This window comes from Callospermophilus lateralis, chromosome 5 (assembly GCF_048772815.1).
Source record: "Callospermophilus lateralis isolate mCalLat2 chromosome 5, mCalLat2.hap1, whole genome shotgun sequence".
Lineage (NCBI taxonomy): Eukaryota > Metazoa > Chordata > Mammalia > Rodentia > Sciuridae > Callospermophilus > Callospermophilus lateralis.
In genome coordinates, this window is record NC_135309.1 from 46,650,137 (window position 1) to 46,673,767 (window position 23,631).

At 39.6% G+C, this 23,631-nt stretch overlaps 1 protein-coding gene and 1 non-coding gene across 2 annotated transcripts in view; both read right to left on the minus strand.

Annotated features, from left to right (window-relative positions):
• Positions 1-23,631, minus strand: part of Mcc (MCC regulator of Wnt signaling pathway) — a 261,754-nt gene that overhangs the window by 220,876 nt on the left and 17,247 nt on the right. The window lies entirely within an intron of this gene.
• Positions 3,167-3,301, minus strand: LOC143400568 (small nucleolar RNA SNORA70). Its single transcript, XR_013091482.1, has one exon. It is a non-coding gene; the product is annotated as a small nucleolar RNA SNORA70 (small nucleolar RNA).

Below are 23,631 nucleotides of genomic sequence, written 5' to 3' on the forward strand. Positions count from 1 at the left end.
ACCCTATAAACTTAAGAGTTTAGTTGCCTGTTTTTTTTAATTGTTTGGTGGAATACATTCCCAACCAAGAAGGAATTATTTTCTCATTTTGAATAAACCCCAGTTTGAGTTGAATTTCTGACATCAGCAAGTGAGAAAAATCTAACTAAATACTTACCTCCTTCTTTACTCTGCTCCAGAGAACAGTAACCCACTAAGGACTAAGTCTTCACCTTCAGCCTCAGGAGGAGTACGATGTGGAGGACCCCACAGAACTCTCATTTAAACACTTAATTGGCCCCAAACATAGCTAATCCCCACACTGCTGAATGGGATACCAGGCTAAAGATATGCTGCATCTGCCCTCCCAGGCCCCAGTACAATGGGGCAGAGAGTTTACAAACAAAATGCTGTCTGAGTGTGGCACTGTGTTATGCAAGCACAGCTAAGGGAATAATTCAGATTGATTCAGTAACAATTTAAAACTCAGTCAAATTTTAAAATTTGAAACAGCTTATTTGGCCTGATTTAGTCACATCAACATCTTATCCACCCGTCAATTCTGAATTATTTACTGAACAATGACAAAGATGAGCCAACACATTTGCCTTGAATGAATTTATATTTTAAACTGGGTGTATCCTTTGTTCTGGGAATTCACCACACCCCAAACAAATTGACTCCAAATGGAAGGTCCTAATTCAAGAGAAACCAGCATGTCCTTTGGTTGTGCTAACCCTGTTTCTGTAGTAGAGGAGTCCCATTCTTCTGTCTCTGCCTTTAGTATAGGAGTTCCTGTCTCTGCAAGAGCACAGATTGACAGCACCGCCACTCTTACTGAACCAAAGACCATTCTCACCACAGCACAGCATGGTTTTTTGTTGTTGTTGTTGCTGTTGTTTTCATTTTTGTTTTTTGGTACAGGGGATTGAACCCAGGGGTACTTAATCACTGAGCTGCATCCCCAGCCCATTTTTATTTTTTTATTTTGAGACAGGGTCTTGCTAAGTGGCTTAGGGCCTAAGTTGCTGAGGCTGGCTTTGAACCTGTGATCCTTCGGCCTCAGCCTTCACAGCCACTGGGATTGCAGTCATGCACCAATGTTTCATTCTTAAACAAGATTAGGTGGGTACCTACTAAGTCAGATATAGTACATATAATAGAAAATAAGATAGCCACCATCAAAGAGCTTATGTCTAGTGAGGTCAATGGCAGAAGTAGAGAGTTCAGACAGCTATCACCAAGCTATTACAACGCTTTATACTGAGCTCTAGAAAGGGGAAATTAAAGTACTATGAAAATAAAGATTTGGAACTTCTAGAGTGATAAGGAAAGAGTCCTAAGGGGGAAAAAAATGGGTATAGTAGGAATGGATTCACCATAGGAAACAGAATATGAGAAGGGTTTAAAAAAATATAGACACACACACACACACACACACACACACATACACACACATTCAGTTGTAGACAGACACTACACCTTTATTTATTTTTATGTGGTGCTGAGAATTGAACCCAGCCCTTCACATGTGCTAGGCAAGCGCTCCACCACTGAGCCCCAGCCCCATGTGAACGTTTTGAGGTGAGACCCAACATGGTATATTCAAAAAATCTTAAGAGTTCAAATCAGTGAACTTGTCTACCTGTACTGTAGATGGCTGTACCATTGGCTGAATTGACTGGAGTGATAAGGAATACTGTGAATGCATTCCAGGACATGTTGAGTTTGGGGTGCCTGTGAGATAGCCAACAGGATTCCAGAAGGTTGGCACTTAGGTTAAGAGCTGTACCATCCCTGCAGACACCGCCCCCACTCTCAACCGGTCACACACAGTTGCTGTAGCCTCAACTCTGAGAAGAGTCATTATGGCCTTCAAATCTGGGTTAATGCCATTTTTTGCTTTATTTCTATACCATACCTTATTTTTTTACTTGCTTTTCAGAAAATGCCAGGAAAGCAAAACCCAGAAACCAGCCTGAGAGCTGAATTATACTTCCTTGAGTTCTCCCAAGGTGACATATTTCAATTCAGATCTTCATAGGAGTAGGTCCCCTGGGAGAAGGTCTGAGTGATTACCAACTGTTTATCCTGCTTCATTAACCCATGTCCTGTACCAAGTGGTTGTCACAAATTCATCTCATTTTGCCCTTTCCCCTCTATCTTGTCAGGGAAGATTAGTGGAGGTTTGCAGCATTGCAATATATAGGCAGCTGGAGATTTGTGGGCCAAGTATGCTCAATTTAAAGGTTCATGGACCACTGGAGTATACTCAGGTGACATTTCCATTCGTCCTGACCTGGTATGGTGTGTGGGACCAGAGTTCAGACTAATGACAGATTTGCAAATCAGCACTGAGGCTGTGACCAACTCTAAGCAACCTTCCAGAGTATAGGGAATTTGGAAAAAGAATTCAAAGCTAGAACCTCAAGGACCTCAGCAACAGTGAGACAGAGGAAGAGGAGGCTAAGACAAGACCAGACCTCAGGCAATGAAAGTCAAGGTCAGATGAGGAACAGTCAACAGACTGACCTAGTGTGCAGAGTTCAGTGAGAAAGGGAGTAAGAAGTAGGTTTAATAAGAGGAGGTCTGGATGATATTGGAGAGAGAAGTTAAGTTGAAAAAGAAAAGTGAAGACTCAGAAGGTACAGAAAGTCCTTCATTAGTTGGCAATAAAGAAGGTATAGGGAAGGGGGAGAAAGCAGGAGTTAGGGACATGTGGGTTTAAAGAGTTTTAAATACATTTATTTAAAGACTGTTGGGAAGGAATCCATAAAGCAGGAAGTCAGAGCATGTGCTAAAATTAAGAAACATGATCAGGTATAAAGTTTTAGTTGCAATTGATTTTAGTGGGCTTTTTCTCTTTTTCTTTTTGGACAGGAAGTAGGATTTACTGGTGACATGATTGAAGAGCCCTCATGAGTGCAGGGCTAGCCACTTGTCTAGGGAACCGGGACTGGGGATGCATTTAATCTCACAGACATCCAGGATGAGCTGCTTCTCAGCCACCATGTCTTCATATCTATCCTCATTAAACTTGGGAAAGCCAAGTTTGACTGTGGATCTGCTGGCAACCAGGTAACTGGAACTTGACCCTGCATAGGGCCTCAATTCCTGGTTCTGAAAGTGGTTTTTGAGCCTACACTGGGAACAGCTGAGGTCACAAACATGAATGTCCACTGGAAATGGCTGTCTCCAGGTCCATAGGGAAACATATGCAAGCACCAGGTGGCATACAATGCCACAAAGGCTGCTGTTTGCAAGGACTGCACACCTGAGCCCCCTGGGGAAAGGAGTCCAGTCAGACAGAATTTAAGTTTAACGAGAGTAAAGAAGATATCCAAAAACCACTGTGCTGAATGCAAGAGGGGTTTTTCTAGGGCAGTATTTTTTCAGTGAGCTTGGGGTCCTGAAACCAATTTTCTTTTTGAAAGGGAGGAAATTAAAAAAAAAAAATCAAAGTACATTGGATATCATAAAGGCAAAAATTTTATATAATAAAATTAATGTAACATGTTTATATGTATACTGAATCATGATGTAAAAATGTACTTTCTGTGAGTGACAGGCAAAATATTTGAAGACCAATAGGCTAAGATAAATAAAAGGAAACCAAAGCACTAAGAACTCCGATGAGTTTGGAAACAGTTTTAGTTTGTGGTGGCATTAACCTACATAGCTATGATTTGTGCCTTACACCTGGCCTGGGTTAGAGGCGGTAATTAAGTTTAAAGCCTTCTGTTAAATGCTGTGACTCAAGGAGAGAACACATATAAAATACATAAAGTAATACATCTTATCACTTACTCTACTTAATTATGCTAATTAAAACTTTTAAAGTAATTTGACAGTAAATTAAGAGACTGTACAAGAAGAACAAGATCTGCACTACTCTGTTTGACCACATAATTATGCTTTTTGCTATCCATTAAAACTCTTATGCTGAACAATCTTTAAGTGATCTATTCAACTTGTACATATATCTTGTGAAAAAAAGGTTAAAGGTGCTTTCTTTTAAAACCATCCACATTTTTATGATTTAAAATAGCAAAAGCAAGACAAAAAATACTACACAGCTCCATTACTGTTAAATCTTCTAACGGGAGGCAAATCAATTGTCTCTGAGAAAGGTATTCCTCCACCTCCAATGAAACCAGAGTGACTCCATTATAGAAAAGTGCATTTGTTTTCCATCCTCAACAAGAGATGCCCCATGGTTACAGATGAATTTCAACTTAAACAGCCAAAAACTGCGAGTTCTCCTCTTTCTCACTTAGCCAAGCACCAAGGATTAGTCAGGGATCAGATTGTCCTTCAATATTATTCAGCACCTAGCCAGGTGTAGTGGCCCATGCCTGTAATCCCAGCAGCTCAGGAAGCTGAGGCAGGAGGATTGCAAGTTCAAAGCCAGCCTCAGCAACTTAGCGAGACATTAAAGCAACTCAGTGAGACCCTGTCTCTAAATAAAATACAAAATAGGGCTGGAGATGTGGCTCACTAGTTGAGTGCTTCTGAGTTCAATCCATGGCACTCTCCCAACAGAAATTTTAAAAAAACAAACAACTATAACAACAACAACAAATAAACACACACACACACACACACACACACACACACACACACACACACACATCATTCAGTCCTGACGTCTAATCCCACAAATCTACTTCATGGTTTGAAGACAGCCTTTGAAAATACAAGAATTCAGGTAATAGAGTCCATACACACTCCAGTCATTTAATAAACCCATTATCATTTGCCAAAGGAAAACAAAATTAATTGGAAAGCATTTTGCTCTTAATATGCTTCAAAAGTCATTTGCAAAGATAGCTGTGAAGCCATTTTATTTCTTTATCTCCAATAATCAGCTTAAACTTGGTGGGGGCAGGTGGGTAGGGACAAGCACGTGCCTTTTATTTTCCCCTTGAGGACAATTCCAACTCCTATAAGTTAATTTTCATCATAATGAAAGTGAAGCTATTTTATATGTGTGAAACTGTTATAGACACCACAAAATACCATCTTTTGCCTAGGTAAACATTAATTTCTAGGAAAAGAAGCTCAATATATATATTAATTCTAACCATAAAATGATTTTTAAAAAGTGAAAAAGATAATTTTTGATTAATGTATATTATATTTCATGTGCTCTGAATTCATTACAAATTCAGATGTAGAAACAGGAATCAACTATTTGAGTTCTGAATAAAAAGAATCTAAACACAGTTCCTCTAACCTAGTAGTTTTCAAGTATTTTGGTCTCTATCTTCACACTTTTAAATTACTGAGGGCCTCAAAGAGTTTTTATGTTGGTTACATTTATTATATTCAAAGAAAATTTTAAAATACTCATTTATTCATTAAAAATTAAATAGATTTTTAAAATTTGATTTAAAATGATTTTTAAGTTACATATTAACTTAAATACTATTTGTGAAAAAGGAACTTAGTTTCTAAAAGATAAAAAAATGAGTGAGAAGAATGGTGGTGGTATGCATTTTTGCTAATCTTTTGAATGTCTGCCTTAAAACAGTAGAGTCTCGGGCATGTTTCTGCATGCAATCTCTTGTGATATGTCATTTTGGCTGAAGCATGAGAAGAAATATGGCCTCACATAAATAAAGTTGGAAAGGTGGGACACTCCTGTAATCCTAACTACTCAGAAGGCTGAGGCAGGAGCATCCCAAGATCAAAAGCCAGCCTCTGTAACTTAGTGAGATCCTGTCTCAAAATAAAATAAAAAGAACTCTGGGAATGTAGCTCAGTGGTAGTGGTCCCCTGGTGGGGGAAAAGAATGTCAATCCCTGACTCTGGGCACTTTATTGCAACTGCCACATTTGCTGTCAGGTAGAAAGGAAAAAAGTTAAAGATAACCATACTTGACTTGGGTTTTGTAAGAAAAGGTACCCTTATTCTGGATTGGCAACTGTTTATATATTTGTGGCACTTTTTGAAAAAAAAAAAAAGAATTTCTTTCTTGGTAGTAGATAGACACAATACCTTTATTTATAAGTGTTGGCGAGGATGTGGGAGAAAAGGTACGCTCAAACATTGCTGGTGGGACTGCAAATTGGTACAGCCAATATGGAAAGCGGTATGGAGATTTCTTGGAAAATTGGGAATGGAACACCATTTGACCCAGCTATCCCTCTCCTCGGTCTATACTGAGGACTTAAGGACTTAAAAAACAGCATACTAAGGGACACAGCCACATCAATGTTTATAGCAGCACAATTCACAATAGCTAAACTGTGGAATCGAGCTAGATGCCCTTCAATAGATGAATGGATAAAAAAAAAATGTGGCATATATACACAATGGAATATTACTCATCAATAAAAGTGAATAAAATCATGGCATTTGCAGGTAAATGGATGGAATTAGAGAAGATAATGCTAAGTGAAGTTAACCAATCCCCCAAAACCAAATGCCAAATGTTTTCTTTGATATAAGGAGGCCAATTCATAGTGGGATAGGGAGGGGAGCATGGGAGGAATAGACTAACTCTAGATAGGGCAGAGGGGTGGGAGGGGAAGGGAGGAAGCATGGGGTTATTAATGATCGTGGAATGTGATGGACATTATTATCCAAAGTACAGGTATGAAGACACAAATGGTGTGAATATACTGTGTATACAACCAGAGATATGAAAAATTGTGCTCTATATGCGTAATAAGAATTGTGATGCATCCCACTGTCATATATAAATAAAAAAATTTTTAAAAAGAATTTCCTTTTTGGTAGTAGATAGACACAGTATTTTTATTTTGTTTATTTATTTATTTATGTGGTGCTGAGGATCGAACCCAGTGCCTCACATATGCTAGCACTCTACCACTGAGCCACAAACCCAGTCCCTGTAAGTCACTTCTTAATGGAAACATTTTAGGTGAGCCCATCTTTTATGCCTTTGTCTTCTTGTTCATCTACTGATCCATTCCTTTGTTGTTGTTCGGTCCCAGGGGTTGAATACAGGGGGAACTAAACCACTGAGCCACATCCCCAGCCTTTTTAAAATATTTTATTTAGAGACAGGGTCTCACTGAGTTGTGTAGGGCCTCACTAAATTGTTGAAGGTGGCTTTGAACTCATGATCCTCCTGCCTCAGCCTCCTGAGCCGCTGGGATTACAGGCATGGGCAATCGTGCCTGGCACGACCATTCCTTTTAAAAGGTGATACTCAATACTAGCAGTTATTGTTTACTGAGTATTTCGGTGTAGATATTTATAGACATCACCTTAAATCCCTATTATGGCTTAAAAAACAGGGATGGCTCTCCTCTTTTTATTGAAATAAAGAAACTGAAGGCTAAGCATGGTGGCACACACCTATAATCCCAGTAACTCCAGAGGCCGAGTTGGGAGGATTGCAAACTCGAGGCAAGCCTCAGCAGTTTAGCAAGACTTAATCTCAAAATTAAAAATAAGGAGTAGGGATGTGGCTCCATGGTAAAGCATCCCTTGGTTCAATACCCAGTGTGAAAGAAAGCAAAAAAGCACACAAGCAAGGTAGCTGAAGGTCAAGTAACCAGTTTCAGTTAGCTTGTAAGTAGCATGACTAGAATCTAAACACAGGTTTGGCACTAAAGCATGATGCTCAAACTTTAGTATGTCACCTGAAGGGTCTGTTGAAAAAAAGAAAAAATACTGAGCTCCACACCCTGATTCCTAGAATTGGGCCCAATAATTTGCATTTCTAACAAGCTCCCACTTGATGCTAATAGTGCTAGTCAAACTTTGAGAATCACCACTCTGACCCGATGAGCCAACGTGGCCTTGCAGAGGATTTAAAGCATATATAGAAAGCAAATGAAGGCTAACAGCCACAGAATTATTCAAGGGGAGTCAAAAGGTTGAAATTCCGATACATTTTTCAATTTGAGAAATCCTTTTCCTTACTTGGATATTTTTCTACTCTCAATAGATGCCCTTCAAGAAAACCTATTTTAGGCTTTGGTTTTCTTCCTGGTATCAACAGCAAGTCTGAAGAGTCACCATCAGTGTCCCATTACCATCCTCATAGAGAAATGCTGGTTAAGAAGCAGAAGTCCTCCTTTCTTTACCTTTTAGAGGGACAGTGTTCTCAAGACTGACTTTAAGAAGTAGAGAGTCTGCATTTCTTCTAAGCAAACCCAACAGTTCCACAGCATCGGCTGGAGTTAGAGCAGGCAGACAGTTTTCCAACTGGACTAGTCAGGAAAGATTGCAGCTACATCTAAGTGACTGTGATGGAAAGAACCCTTAATGGGAACGGAAGCTGAAGGCAGAAGACAAGGACATGGAACATACAAGAGGAGACATCTCAGGACATTAACTCTGGATCAGATACTGGCTACCATACGAAAGAATCATAGCTATGTTGCTAAGGTCTAATCAGTATGGCCCTGATTCACTTGGACAGCAGAAGAGCAATGGGTTCAATGTAACCTCCACCTGGGAAGCTGCAAAATTGGCCCTGTTAAAAACACAGCTCTTTCCAATTGTTTAAAACTCTCCTACTGAGATGCACGCATTTGAAGCAACATTTCATTTCTCAGAGTAACATAACTTTCAAGGACAGGGCAAAAAGATTGCAATAATTTTATTTCAGGGAATCCGCTCTAGAAAGTAAAAGCTGTAATAGAGCTATTACCTAAGGGGGTTATCTCCAGGAGCATCTTAATTTTCCTGAGACATTTATGGTGTGGCAGAAGACGGCAGGACTCTCGCATACCAATTCCACACAGATCAGACACAGAACACTTCAGCAGAGGAAGGCAGGAGCAACTGAAGGGAATTTAAAAAGGGAGGAAAGAAAACCAGTGGGTTATACTTTAAAGGAAGAAGGAAAATAGAGAAAAACAACCTCATCAAACTTATTTAGCCTAAGTCATTCATTGCACTGGGTCCTTTAATTCTTCATTGTACAGGAAACTCTTAAAATGAAAGAGGCAGTAGCTATCTGTGCACTTTGGAAACTAAAACCAAGCGATTCTCGAGGATGTGACTTTCCAGTATTTGAGACAGTCCATGAGGGAAACACCCAGTAGAACTGCTTCCTAAAACCAGACCACTTGATTGGCAAGGATGTGGAGGACCTGGAGCCCCGCTACAGCACTAGTGAGGACACAAAATGATACAACCACTTTGGAAAGCAGTTTTGGAGTTCCTTAAAAAGTTAAATATATGCTTTCCATATGATCTTATTCCCATGTGACCTAATCCTGGAAACTTAACCCAAGAGAAATGAAAGTACCACATAATAAGGCCTGTACACATACGTGAATAATAGCTTTCACTTGTGACGTCTAAAGCCTGAAAATGATTCAAACACCCATCAACAGACAACAAAGAAACTGTGGGAAATCCATTCAATGAAATATATTTAACAACAAAAAGGGCAGCCATGGGAATGAATTGTAAAATCTTTTCATCCAAGAAGCCAGACAGAAAAAAAGCACTTAAGATTACATTTATATAAAATTCAGTGAAATGCAAGCAAATGTATAATAACAGAAGGCAGATCAGTGATTGTTGGAAAGAGAAGGACAGAGAGATGGAATTTGTGGGTGGTGGGGATGGACACTGTTCATTATCTTGATTATAACAATAGTTTCATATGTACATACCTATAACAAAACTTCTTGAACAGCATACCTTAAATATGTTCAGTTCTCTCTATGTCCATCATACTTAAAAAAAGTCATTTTTTTTTTAAATGGCATACTTATATCTTTCAACTACAGAGAAGGGGAAGGTACACATTTCAGTGGCTAAATTATAGATTAGAAAATTAAAACTCTATAATTCTAATTTGGGCTTCACACAAAGTATTACACAAAATTCCAGGAAATTTGTCTATTTAAACGTGGAAACTGTATCTGGTCTTCACCTCCTTGATTCAATAAGCAGAGGGTCTCAGGCATGGGTCAAGCACCTGAAGACTAACCTACGAATTACTAGCTTTCACACTGAAAACCAGCTCATTGAAACTAAAATCTTTCCTTTATCTCACTGTTTAGTTGGAATACCAGCCAACTGTCTTTGGTCCCAGGGGACCAAATGAAAAGGTTAACACATTCTGTGGACACACTCAGTGAAAACTGTTTTTACCCACTTTGGCCATCATAAAAGCAAGGGGTTGAGATCTGCAAACCACAGTCAGGGGTCCAAATCCACCTGCCACCTTCATTTGTATAGCCTACTAGCTAAGAAGGGTTTTCTCATCTTTAAATGATCTAAAAAATCAAAAGGATCTCATGCCATTTAAAACTCACATGGAATTCAAATTCTAGCATCTGTAAATAGAGTTGTGTTAGAGCACAGCTACATGCAAAGGTTGGCATGCAAAGGTTGGCATGCTGTCCGTTACCCTGTACCCTACGATGACAGAGCTGATTAGTTGTGATGATCACATGACACACAGAGCTTAAAAGACATACTCTGTGGCCCTTTACAGAAAGTTGGCCTGCCCCTGCTCTGTGCCCAAGTCTTGTGTGCCCAAGTATCTTGAGACCCTTAGAAAATTAACCCTAGAAATAGACCATTGTACTGAAAATCAGCACTGTGGTTGTTCAACCCCATCCCAACCTGGAATCCTTAACAAATTCTAATTCTTCTAGTGTAGAACAAGGCAAGGATGTCATAGGATTTGCCCCAGCTACAATATCTGATCTCAGGGACCTATATAGCAGCTTCCTCTGTGGGGCCACATTTTCAATGACTCAGCCTGCTACTTATGTCCTATACTCTGCTTTCTAATAGGGCCTCATAGCAGTCCTAAAAATTCTGAGGTTTCTTGTCACTATTACATTGGGGCATGTTTGGTTGCAAATTCCCAAAGTCACTTGAGATAGTTTAAGCAAAACAGTGAACACACTTCCTTTTCATTAGTTGTAAGTACCTGGGGGTCTCTGGAACTTGAAGGGTAGCATTTGGGGAACTCTCTGCCCCTCTCCTTTCTTCCTCTCTCACTAAAGACCAAGCCCCTAGTTCAGACCCCAGCAGGGTTTACACTTTCTGAGTTTCATAGATGAGGAGTCTACACATCCAGGAGATAGGTCAAGTTCACAGTGAAAACAGAGCAAAAGGCATTTTCCAGAAAATGAGGAGCAGGGATGTGGGTAGGCCATACTCCAATATCCACTTTGCCTGCCATAATGCAGAAAGGGAGGGCAAGCTGTACAGACTCAGGAAGAGAGAGGAAGCCTCCTTCCAAAACAAGCTTACCAAGGGCTTCACAACATGCAGCAGTCTCATGGCTCTGACTTCAACACATACCAAGGCCTAGTTCCTGAGCCAGGAAAAACTGATGCTCCCTTTTTATGGTTCTTCAAAAAATTTTTCAATTTTTTTAAATAAGTGAAATAAAGGTATTATGTCCAACTACAACTAAAAAAATAAATATTTTTAAAAAATTTCAATTTTTGGTCTGAGCTCAGGTCACCCTCTACCTTCAATTACTTTTTATTTTTTGTTTGTTTCTGCATTCCCTTCTTAATGTGCGCTCGCTCGCGCACACACACACACACACACACACACACACAAAATCACCACTGCCAAAGAATCTCCATCACTTCTGAAAAACCCTATACAAGAAAAAAATTCAGACTAGTTATTTACTTTCCCCAAGTGGAACTCTCCATGTTTACCCAGTGACAATCAATAACACCTTTCACATGCGTTCAGTACTCCTTACAAATGCAGCCAGTCAGTGGGAAATTCCCAGCAGGTTTACTTGGGAAAGGGATGGGCAGCAGATGGGACAGTGCCACTCCCTTCCATTTAGAAGCCCCTTGGCCCATGTCAGCCTTTTCCTGCACCTTGTTGCTTACAAAGTGATCCTCAGTAATCCAGCAAGGGAAATGCCTTCTAGGGATGAAATGCCTACAGCCTGAAGAGATCAGGTCATGGAATCAGGTGCGGCAGGATCCAGGTCACATTTCAAGCCCAGAGCACTTTGTTTTCTTTCTTTTTGTTTTTTAAATGAGAGCCTGAGTTACTGACCAGTTAGCATGTGGCCTTCAGCCAATAATAAATTGGGTCAGAGAAATCCTGCACAGGCACGACTTGGCCAACAGTTAGCTAATTAAGAGAACTGAGCAATGATCACATTATTAAACCATTTCAGTAGAACAGGTTTAACACTCCTTTGTAACCTAGGGCTCGCGCTCTCTCTCTCTCTCTCTCTCTCTCTCTCTCTCTCTCTCTCTCTCTTTCAGTGTAACTATTATCCTCCTATCTTCCTAAGCAGGTTAGGGTTAGGGTCAGAACTTACCTTTAACTGTGCCCTGGGCAACCTATCAACTCTCAAGGAACTGACCACTGACACATGGAGGTGACTTTCTAAAGAGGCTCTTTCAGGCTGGCAAGTCACTCGTGTGCCACCATCAACCCAAATGGAATTATGCCCAAACGGTACTCCCTCATCTCTAGAACTCTTCTTCTTTACAGGAAAATGTTACAAAAGCCCCAAGTTTACCAACCCCAGCGTTCACACACATTCTCCAGTCTTCAGATTAACTCAGGAGGCAAAGTAGGGCACCACATTTAATAGGGGAGGCAGCCACTCCACCCTGAGCTCATTTCTCTTAGGCACCATTTCCCAGACACCTGATGCCAAATCAAAATCCAGTTACACACTGAGAATTCTCTCTCAAAAAAAGCTATTAAAATGATTTCTGTATCTATAGGTAACATCTTAATAAAAAAAAAAAAGATAATGTCTGCTGAAAAAATAATTGATCTTCAAGTAGAATGAAAAAAGTGGAATGAAGAATGAACACACCTAAAACCAGCTTCATCTCTGACTCCCTTCCACTCCCTTCTTTCCCAATGTTTCTCACTGACCGAATTCTGTCACGTTGATAGCCAAAACTTCTTCCATCTTCATCTAGGCTTTATTTCTGTGAACCTGGGTTACTAAAACAACCCCTTAACTCTCTTTCCTCATTACCACAGCTCTAGTCTCTTCCCTATCCAAACAGTCCTACCCGACATGTACAAAGCTCTTCTTCCACCAATCATGTTCCCTTGCACCATTCGCCTGCAGCGGTCCCTCCTAGAGCAGCTGGTGATGGGACCTACCTCAGCACGGAAAACACCCAAGCCATCCAGCAGTCTCACCTGGTCATGCTTGAGGACTCCCACACACACTCTCCTTGGATCTCTCTCAGGTACACAGCACCAGCACCACCAGAAATCCTTTCTTCCTGTTATGAGAAAACCTTCAGATGTTCCTCCTTCCTCAACTTCCCTTGATGATTCCAGACCATGTTTCTCAGAACTGTAACCGCAGTCTGACTCAAGTACTTAATACTTAGATAATAGGAGAAGTCAACTTGGTGTCCTGCCTCCCAGGGCCAAAATGCAGCTACAGTGGCCAGACAGGGTTATGTCTTCTGTGTCTCCTATCCGTCCACTAAGCGTAGGATACTGTTACACAAGGTGTCACTCTATATATCAACTATTAAAGAAGATCACGAGCTCCTAGAAATAATAGCTCACCATTCGCCATCTGTATAATATCCCTGCTACTGTTTGAATATGGCTTGTGTTCCCCAAGGGTCCACTGTGATTTTAAAGGCTTGGTTCCCCTGAATGGCATTATTGGAGGTGGTAGTAGAAGCTTTGGGAGGTGGAGCTTGGTGGAAAGTTCTTCAATCATTGAGGTGAGGATTTTCTTAAGACACCCTTTGGTAATTCTCATGACAGGGATGTCATAAAAGGAGCAAGCTTGGCTCCACCTAGTTTTCTCTGCTACATGGCTCACCATGGGATCCTCCCTCCAAGAAGCTCCGCCACCACCATCTGCCATGTCCTGCTAGAGCCTGCACTGTGCCATTTGAACTCCCATCTCCAGAAGTGAGCCTAAAAAAATCCTCATCTCTGATCACGTTAGTTCCCTCAGCTATTTCATTGTAGTAACACAGAGCTGACCAATACAACCCTAGAAGCCACTGGCAAAACCAAGAAGTTTTAGTTTAGGAAGTTTTAATCACACATCAGCAAATCTTTGGTTATCTGGGAACTAGTTTTGACTGGCTTCCATTGTGTTCAAACACTGGACTTAAGGAGGAAATAAAACCTCAGCTTCAACACACCACCTTGGCCGAACCTGCAATTTTATTCAATGGTGTCCTGATTGGCTAGGGTAACACAAAGGACAGGAATGTTCACAGCAACTGAGGTCATCTATAGAAGTCAGACTTACTTACCTCAAAGATGAGAATTCAGAGGGGGAGCCAAAGGGACCAAAAGGGACAAAAGAAAAATAGCAACAGAAATTAGAAATAGTGAAGATAGCAGTAGAAACAGCAGGGTGGGTGACCACGGGACTAAGAAAACCAGAATGAAGAAACATTAAAGTCAGACCAGCTTTGCAATCCAGAGGGAGCCAGGGCATAATTCTCTGCTCACAAAAACCTGTGGAACACCTGCAGGCAAGTTTTTTTCCTGGGCCAGGGTCCTGCAATAAGTCTCCAGGTGGAAACCAGGCCTTTTGACTCCAACAGGCTCCATTGTGGGGAACCAGAATCTGATAAAATAGTGAAGCTTTTTTCCAAAGAAACCCTGAATGATAAAGCTTCCTTATGTGTTGAAACTCCTCTCTCTTCAATTTAGCTACTGCAATGGCATCACATCAAAAAAGCAACTTTCTTCATATCTCTAGAATAATGTGTTTTTTTCCACAGTGACACTGAAACAAATGATTAAATTGTGGTAGCTTTCTAAATCTGATTAATGTTATTCAGGGACTCCCACAAACTGTTTGCCATTTATTTCACTTGCTAATTAGGAGCTCTAAGGTCTTTATCTTCCCCAACCTACGATCACATGCTCAGGATGGAGCTTTGCTAAAAGCAGGACTCCTGGCTAATACTGTTAATGAGTTTAGCACTGCCAAAATGTCAATGGTTTTTTATTTGTTAAGAAAGGGACTAATTTATCTAGTTCAGCTGCCCTCAGTAATTTTCATGGAAATGTCAGAGCAGCAATCAGGAGAAGCAATGGCAATAAAGATGATTACTAGAGGGGTAGCAAAGAACACCCCACTGACAAACTGGCTTTTATTTTTCTCTCACCATTGGGAGATTTCATTCAGAGATAAGGCAACAGAGCATGTACAGTTTAGAGCCAAAGCAAACCATATATTCTGTCAAAAATACAATGACACTTTTGAAATCTTGAAACATACTGTATAGGAAGTTTAACTGCAAATCTCCAAAAGAAGAGAGCATAGGATGTTTGGGGGCAAGAGGAGATAAGAGCTGAGCTGGGTAATATAATTCACTTTTGTTCACAACACAGTTTAGGAGGCTAAATTAAGATAGGGCACCTGAAGGAGATCTAGATTGCTGTTATCACTTTTGCACTAGAAAAATTTGTTTTTATGATGTATTCAAGGCAAAATAAGGATAAAGATTCCTTCTTTGACAATTTAGATTTATGCTTTCTTAAGAAAGTGTAAGTGGTTAGAAATGAAATAGTTCTATGGGTCAATAATGGATATTGGGGTTGCCCATCGTTTATTCCTCGAAGCTGAGCTGGCATGGAAGGCAATCACCTAAACTTATGACAGAATGTGTGGGGAAACCCTGTAAACTATGCTGATTTGGGTGGCTGGACTCCACCTTTCACTGACAAAAATTCTAAAATTTACCATAGGGCATATATCAAACTCATTCAAGTCTTTATAAGAAGGGAAAATCCTACAAATACAAAGTAAAAGATAAAGCACTCAGCCTAGTCCCCAAGGGCTGAGCTGCTGTAGATTAAAAAATTCCAGGGCTAGGGTTGTGGCTCAGTGGTAGAGCACTTGCCTTGCATGTGCAAGGCACTGGGTTCGATCCTCAGCACCACATAAAGATAGATAAATAAAATAAAGGTATTAGCCAGGTGCACGCCTGTAATCACAGGGGCTTGGGAGCCTGAACAGGAGAATTGTGGGTTGAAAGCCAGCCTCAGCAATGGCAAGGCATTAGCAATTCAGTGAGACGCTGCCTCCAAATAAAATACAAAATAGGGGATGTGGCTTAGTGGTTGAGTGCCCCCCTGAGTTAAATCCCTAGTACCCACACCCAACCCCCACTTCTCCCCCAAAAAAGACTGGAGATGTGGCTCAGTGGTAAAAAGCCTCTAGGTTCCATCCCCAGTACCCCCTCCAAAAAAAAAAAAAAAAAAGACCAAGTAAAATAAAGATATTGTATCCATTACAATGCAAACAAACAAACAAATTTTAAAAAAAAGAAATTCCAGGCACTTGGATCTAGGGCTGTAGCTCAGTGATAGAGCGCTTTCCTAGCAAGTGTGAGGCACTAGGTTCGATCTTCAGCACCACATAAAAATAAATGAATAAAATAAAGACATTGTGTCCATCTACAACTAAAATTTTTTTTTTTTTAATTCCAGGCACTCAAGATGATAATTTTTTGCATCAACCCCATTCCATCCCTGACTCCCTTTCTCTCACATAATGGCATTTAAAAATACTTCATGTTTTCTGATGCAAAGCCCATTTTAACTTTTCATTTTACTAGATTAAGGGGGAGAATATGGCAACAAGGCCCTTGCTTAGGAAATGGAAAAATGGAAAGTCCGATGCCAAATTCCATGTGACCTGAGCTACACCCTCAAATTCCCATGCATATTAATTTCCAAGAAATTCAGCATATCTTTGTTATTTAAATCACAGGGTTCACATACTACCAACATAGGTGTTAAGAAAAATGTTTGAAGCGAGGTGTGGTGGTGCACATCTATAATCCCAGTGACCTTGTAGGCTTAGGCAGGAGGAGCACAAGTTTGAGACAGGTCTCAGCAACTTAGCAAGACCCCATATCAAATTTAAAATGAAAAAGGTCTGAGAATGTAGCTCAGTGGTAGAGCACCCCTAGGTTAAATCTTTAATACCACAAAAGATAAAAATAAAGAAAAGCCTTTGACAGAAAACTTTCACTTTACCTCTTAAATTTCTTTTCAAAAAACAAGTACACAAATACAAAGTTGGTATATATGGGCTTAATTCAGCCTCCCCTTCAGGAAAATTAACAGTCCCCTAAGGCAAGGATAACAAAAATATCCCACTTCATTTAATTTTTTATCAATTCATCTAGCTTAACTAAGCAATTCAACCAAGTTTTATTCATTGCAAGAGTGTCTCTAAAATCTGGACCTTTAAATGATCACATATGTTTACTTTAATATAAGAGAAGGAAATACTTTTATCTAAGGGGGCTCTGTTTATATTTCTAAGCAGAGAACTGCAGGGATATAATGCTACTGACTTGGCTGCCTGGGTATTCCTATGGCCATAAGAAATGTCTTGCTTTCCCTTGACTCAACTCCCCCATGATTAATAATGGCATAGTTGTGATCTACCAACTACCCAGAAGACTAGAGTCACAATTCCTGAAAAAGAAATAAGCATTGTGCACAGACAGTGAGGGTCCAAGGCTCAAGTCTAGAAGCAGAAGACAGACAAAACCCCGCACAATCTAACATATAAAAAAGGAAAAGGCTTCTTATAATTGGTCATCCTGGGGCTGGGATTGTGGCTCAGTGGTAGAGTGCTTGCCTAGCATGCATGAGGCACTGGGTTCGATCCCAGCATCACATAAAAATAAACAAAGGTCCATCTACAACTAAAAATAATAATAATAATAATAATAATAATAATAATAATAATAATAATTGGTCATCCTTATTCTAGTAAAAATTGTCAAGTGTAAGATTAGAAACACAACTTGGAATCAACCTCAAAAATAAAATGACTGACCAACCATTATGGTTTGTTCAGTATGAACACATTTTTGTTGTTTTTGTACCAGAGATTAGACCCAGGGGTGCTCTACCACTGAGCCACATCCCTAGCCCTTTTGATTTTTATTTTGAGACAGGATCTTGCTAAATTCCCAGACTAACCTTGAATTTGAGATCCTCCTGCTTTAGCCTCTTGAATGGCTGGGATTACAGGCAGGAGCCACCATGCCTAGCAGGACTAAAGCAGGTTTTATAATGAAATTCTTGGACAAACAGAGATAGCTGTTTGCTTTAACAGAAATTCAAATGAGTAATTTTAGAATAAAAAAATGACGGGTTAACTTCAATACAATTACTTGATGCTCAATTCTCTACATTAAAAATTTAAGGTTATTTAGCTCTAGCTTGACAATTATTTTTTTTTCTTTTTTTTTTAGGTAACAAAAGGGAAATTTGTATGGATTTAGTTGTTTGAGGCTCTGCCACTTATAGTGTGACTTATTTAAAACCCCCGTCTTAAGTTCCTCACCATGCCAGGCACATAGTAAGCACTCAAATGTGGGCCAGCAGTACCATCATTACTAAAGTTCCTCCAGTAGTCTGGCTGTATTTGTTCTGAAGGTCATTTTTAAATACACCCATCATCTATATAAATACTGTGGATTTTTTTTTTTTTAAATCTCAGAAGAACCTACAAATATCATCAGGTTGATACACTCTCCATTCTTCTCCTTTCCCTGACAGATCAACATAAAAAATAAAAAAAGTAATTTCATTTCCTTTTTCAATTAGTTTTTTCAAAACTAGGCTCTCTCATGCTCATTTTAGCATAACCAAATGATAGAAAATCCTTTTAATGGCAAAATATCATTATTTCTCTCTCAGTAATTTCTAATTACCCGCACACCCGTGTCCACGTCAGGGTATATTCTCTTTCCCAACAGCTAACCTAGAAACAGCAACAAACTCATCAGAATTCTAGCAACACCAGTAACAAAACATAATTAGCTTCTTGGAATTTATGAGCCTATTCTTTCCACAAAATATAGTAATTATTCTTTTTAAAATGGATTCGATAATGCTTGGATTGCAAGGAAACACTTCTGTGAATGAATTATGGGTCACTACTCTCCTGTCATATCTGGTGAGTTTCCTTTTACCGTGTTGTCCTTCATTCATTTAAATTTTCAATCTCAAGGTAATAAAACCACTGACAATCAAGTGGGTAGGCCTCACAAAATTACTAAAAAGAAATAATGTCAACTAGGTGGTGGTTGATTCTCAGGGTCCCCAGTAATAGGGATTATAGAAATGGGGCAAGAAAGAGTTTAAAGAATTTGCTATTACTTATTATCACTATTTTACCGATGTGAAAAAAAAAATTAATGAACTAAGGGAAAGAGAACTGTTAGTCCCATGAAAACAGAAAGGAAAATAAGAAATTCTTAATCTACTGTTATTCATCAGCACAGGACCTGAGGGGCTGAAAGTGACACTGGACAAACTTTTGGAATGGAAAGAAAAAGACTTTCCTCCAAAGCAAGAAGTTGATTTGTTAATTACAGAGTCAATGCATAGTTCCTAGTAAATAGGAGGAATGCCCTGACCATGTGTCCTTTCCCTTCTAGCAAAGCTCCATGATTAGCTTCAGGGTATTATGTAAGAGGATCAGAAGTTTTTCACTTGCTCATTGGCTCCTGAAAGCCACTTCCAGGGAAAGTGCTATAGAATAGAAATAAGATCTCAGAGAAGTTTATATCTTAGCAAGTCCAGACTCCATGCTTTCTTTTCGTTTCTTCCAAAATCATTCAACATGATGACCTTCAACACGGCAAGGTCTTTCTCAAATGGGGCTTGATTCTCTAGTACTGTGTTAGGTATTACAGACGGACAGCAGAAGAGCACATAAATGAGTCTGACACTCTCAGCCACTGAAGATGCTTACAAGCTTATAGAGGAGGTAACATTTAAACAGGAGAAACATTTTACATCATCTAGGTATGCATGTGAAAATGAAATGCAATACAATTTTTAGGAAACAGGTCAAAGTAGACACATGGTGGTGCTAAGCACAGTTAGCTGCGCACACACACACAAAAAAGGACATTTTCATGATTAAACTGTATTAAGCAAAGAAATGTAAATAGCATCATGCAAATGGTTGTGGTAATAAAGATCAGGAATCTCTTCACCCATAATAATAAAGTGATGAATAAAGTGAATAATATCGAGGCTGAATAAATTAAGAGGCCCTTCTGCCAAGAAATAAACTCTATGCCCCGTCTCCTTTCTCCACCCTCCCAGGCTTGCCTATCAAATCCCAGTGCTAATTCCACCCCTAGTTCTGTGGTCCTCAGGATTTTTGTGTATGGCCAATATCCATAGGAAGAGAGGGGTTTACCTCTTCACAGAGAGATGCCAGCTTCTCCAGCACAAATCACTGAACATTTACATCCAATGGCCATATGAAGCAGGGCCCCCTCTAGGTCACTGAAGAGTGCCATATAGGGGATTTATTTCAGTCCTGCCTACTTCCCATGATGGCCTCACAGCTGTCCTGATAAATAGGTAGCATGAAGTCAGACATTAGAAACTGCTCAGTTGCTTCCTCTACTTTGCTATGGATGGTATAATTCTTAGCAAACCAACTTCCTTCTAGTAAAGGGGGAGCCAAGAGGGAAGTATCTATATTAAGCTGGGATAATTTAATTTTAACTAAAAATACCTTGGAGGTTAATGAAATCAAGGCCAGATGAGCACTCTGGAAGCTATTTTCCATCATTCAAATGATCAAGTTTCTACTACAATCCTTTGATGAGCCTAATACTGGTCTATTGGTCTAAGTACAAATGCTTCTATCATCCAAGTTCCCACAATTAACTCTTTCTATTTTCATAAATACTCATTTCTGAATGAATGTTATACCTTATGCTTGAGAAAATATGTTTGTGCTGAATGACATTTCTGGCTAGGAAGCCAGGCTCTGACACCTCCTGTACCATGCCTAGATTCCCAGCTTGGCTTTCAGCATGCCAGAAAAGTGGGAGCAGAGGAAAACAAGGATAGCTTGCAGATGGCTTCACTCACGCAGCTTACATCCCTCCCTTTGCTTCCTGAAAGCAGCAAAGCCCCGAAGAGCATCCTAGCAACCAGAGCCTCTAGCCAGTGGGTCATCCAGGGTGGGCCACTGGATTAATGAGATCCTTACAAGAAAAACCAAAAACACCCTGAAGCGACAAGTTGGCCCTCCTCCATTCTGCTACAAAAATAGTTACTCTGACTCCAAGAGCTAAATTGATTACATGGCATAGTTTGCCAAGTCAGTAGGTTAAATGTTGTTCTAGATTAGCATTTTGGTCATATCCACTTAAAACAAAAATTAAATAAAGCCTTTAACTGTAGGCTTGTACTTAGCGACATAGTTTGATTTAGGAATTTCCAAGTAATAATCTTGTTGTTATTTATAGGAAGCTACCATTAAAACTGAGAAACACTAGCATTTCACAATGGTAACATTCTTTGGCCAGAAAATAAAATTCAGCAACCCTTCTGATTAAAAAGGATGGAGGTTCCTACATTTAGATTGATTCACAGAGGCTGGGGATGTAGCTCAGTGGTAGAGTATGTGTGAAGCCCTGGGTTCCATGCCCAGTGTCTTCCCCACCTCCACCCCCCATACACACACAAAATGAGAGAAGACTTTGCAAAAATCCATTAATACACAGAGACAGGTGTATATGCAAGAAAGGAGTCATACAGTACTAGATGTTCAAGTGAAAGGTCCTTTTTTGAAAACATCATTGTAAAATTGGTTTCACTTGGTGGTTAAAAAAATAAATAAATACAAGGTCAGCCAACTCACACCTCCCACCATCCCATAATCCATGGATCAGAATGTCTCAGCCATGGTTATGATGATCCCAGAGGGTAACCAGTATGGGAGCTGGGCAGCCCATGCTGGCTTCCAAGTCTGCTGCCTGGCTTTCCCTGTCTCTGCACTCCTTCCCTGGCTGCTTGCTGACACATGGCAGCATTCCTTCACCATTTTATTTATTTATTTTTAATATTTTTTTTAGTTGTTGATGGACCTTTATTTTATTTATGTATTCATATGTGGTGCTGAGAATTGAACCTAGTGCCTCACACATGTGAGGCAAGCTCTCTACCACTGAGCCACAACCCTAGCCCCTCCATCACCATTTTAAAGGCATTCTTAAATAAGCAACAGGCAGAAGACTAAGCAAGCAGGCCCAGGTAGAATAACAGATGGTCCCAATTTATTATACAGCCTGTGTGTTTGGTCTTTTTTAAACTGGTCTTTAGATTATTTTACAAAGACCACCCCAGGGCCTTGAGGTATCCTTGTGTTTTCTTCTGTAACATCAGCTGCGAATACTGCACAATGTGCTGCTCAGTCTCTTCATTTACACACATTTTTTTCTCCCTTGCCCCCACCCTTCCCTATTTGTCCCACTCTCCTCTGACCTGCCCTTAAAGACACTGGAGGCCTCTTTAGCCATGGTTTTGCCTCCTGCAGTTTCAAAAACCTGCACTCAGCTGTACTCTAAAATTATTAAATGAAAAATTCCAGAAAAATATTAAATGAAAAATTCCAGAAGTAAATAATCCATAAGTTTTAAATAACTTTTATTACAATACATTGCTATAATTGTACTATTTTACTAATAGTACTGTGGTTAATCTCTAACTGTGCATACTTATAGGATGTTTGTGTAGGCAAAATCAGCATATACAGGGTTCAGTGTTATCTAGTTTCAGGCATTTACCAGGGGTCTTGGAATGTAGTCCCTGAAGATAAAGGAGGATTAGTATATAAGAAAATAAGTTATGTAGGGTCATTATTAACATGAATAAAGATTTTAAGACAAAACATTTATTCAATAGCTAATTATATATTATGATCTATAAGCTAAACCATTAGTTAAGTTTTATATATTAGTTGTAGATAGACGCAATATCTTTATTTATTCATTTTTAGGTGGTGCTGGGGATTGAACCAGAGTCTCAAGTGTTTGAAGCAAGCCCTCTACCACTGAGCTACAACCCCAGCCCTAGTTAAAAAGTTTTTAAAAAAATAACATCTCAAGAAAAACTTAATACACAGACTATAAAAGTATAGTATGATCTCCTTAAAGAAAAAAATAACTAAAAGAACATACCAAAATGTCACTAGATAGTAAAAATCACAAGACTCTTTATTTACTCTTATTTTTCAAATGTTGCCTAGATACACATCACTATTATGATCATACCTGCATATGATCTTATTTCTTACCCTACTATTTCTTTAAGAAGTCAAAGGTGGAAATGTTTGTGTGGCATGAAAGTTTTCTTTAAAAAAAAAAAAAAACAAATAATGATGACTTAAAAAAACACAATCTGCTCCAGTTTAGAATGACAGATTCTGAGCCCTAAATGCATGTTTACTATACACGCATAAAAAGCTAGAAGGCAGAGATGACAGTCCTTTGACCTCCATGTGGTTACTTTATACTCCTCTTTATTTATGTGATATGTATGTGATATGTGAACTTTAAGCATCTACTATGGAGAGACTGGAACAGGACAATGTCATTGTGAGTGTGCAGCCATGAAGAGGAAAGCTTCCCAAATCCTAACCTCTGAGTACATCAGTCTTATGAACCAACAAGTGCACTTCCACTTAGCTGACCAACAAGCGCTCAAACTCAGCATGTCCAAATTGGACTCATCATTCCCCACAGACTGGATTTTACTATGGGCTCTCTAATCTTTCCAATCAGCATAATCTTCCCCAAAACCTGGACTTCATCCCCAGTGCCTATGAACCCACTACAACCTGTCCACCCATGCATCAAAACCCAGGTCTTACAGATGCCAGCTCTCAAGGTCATGACTATTCAGTCTGAAAAG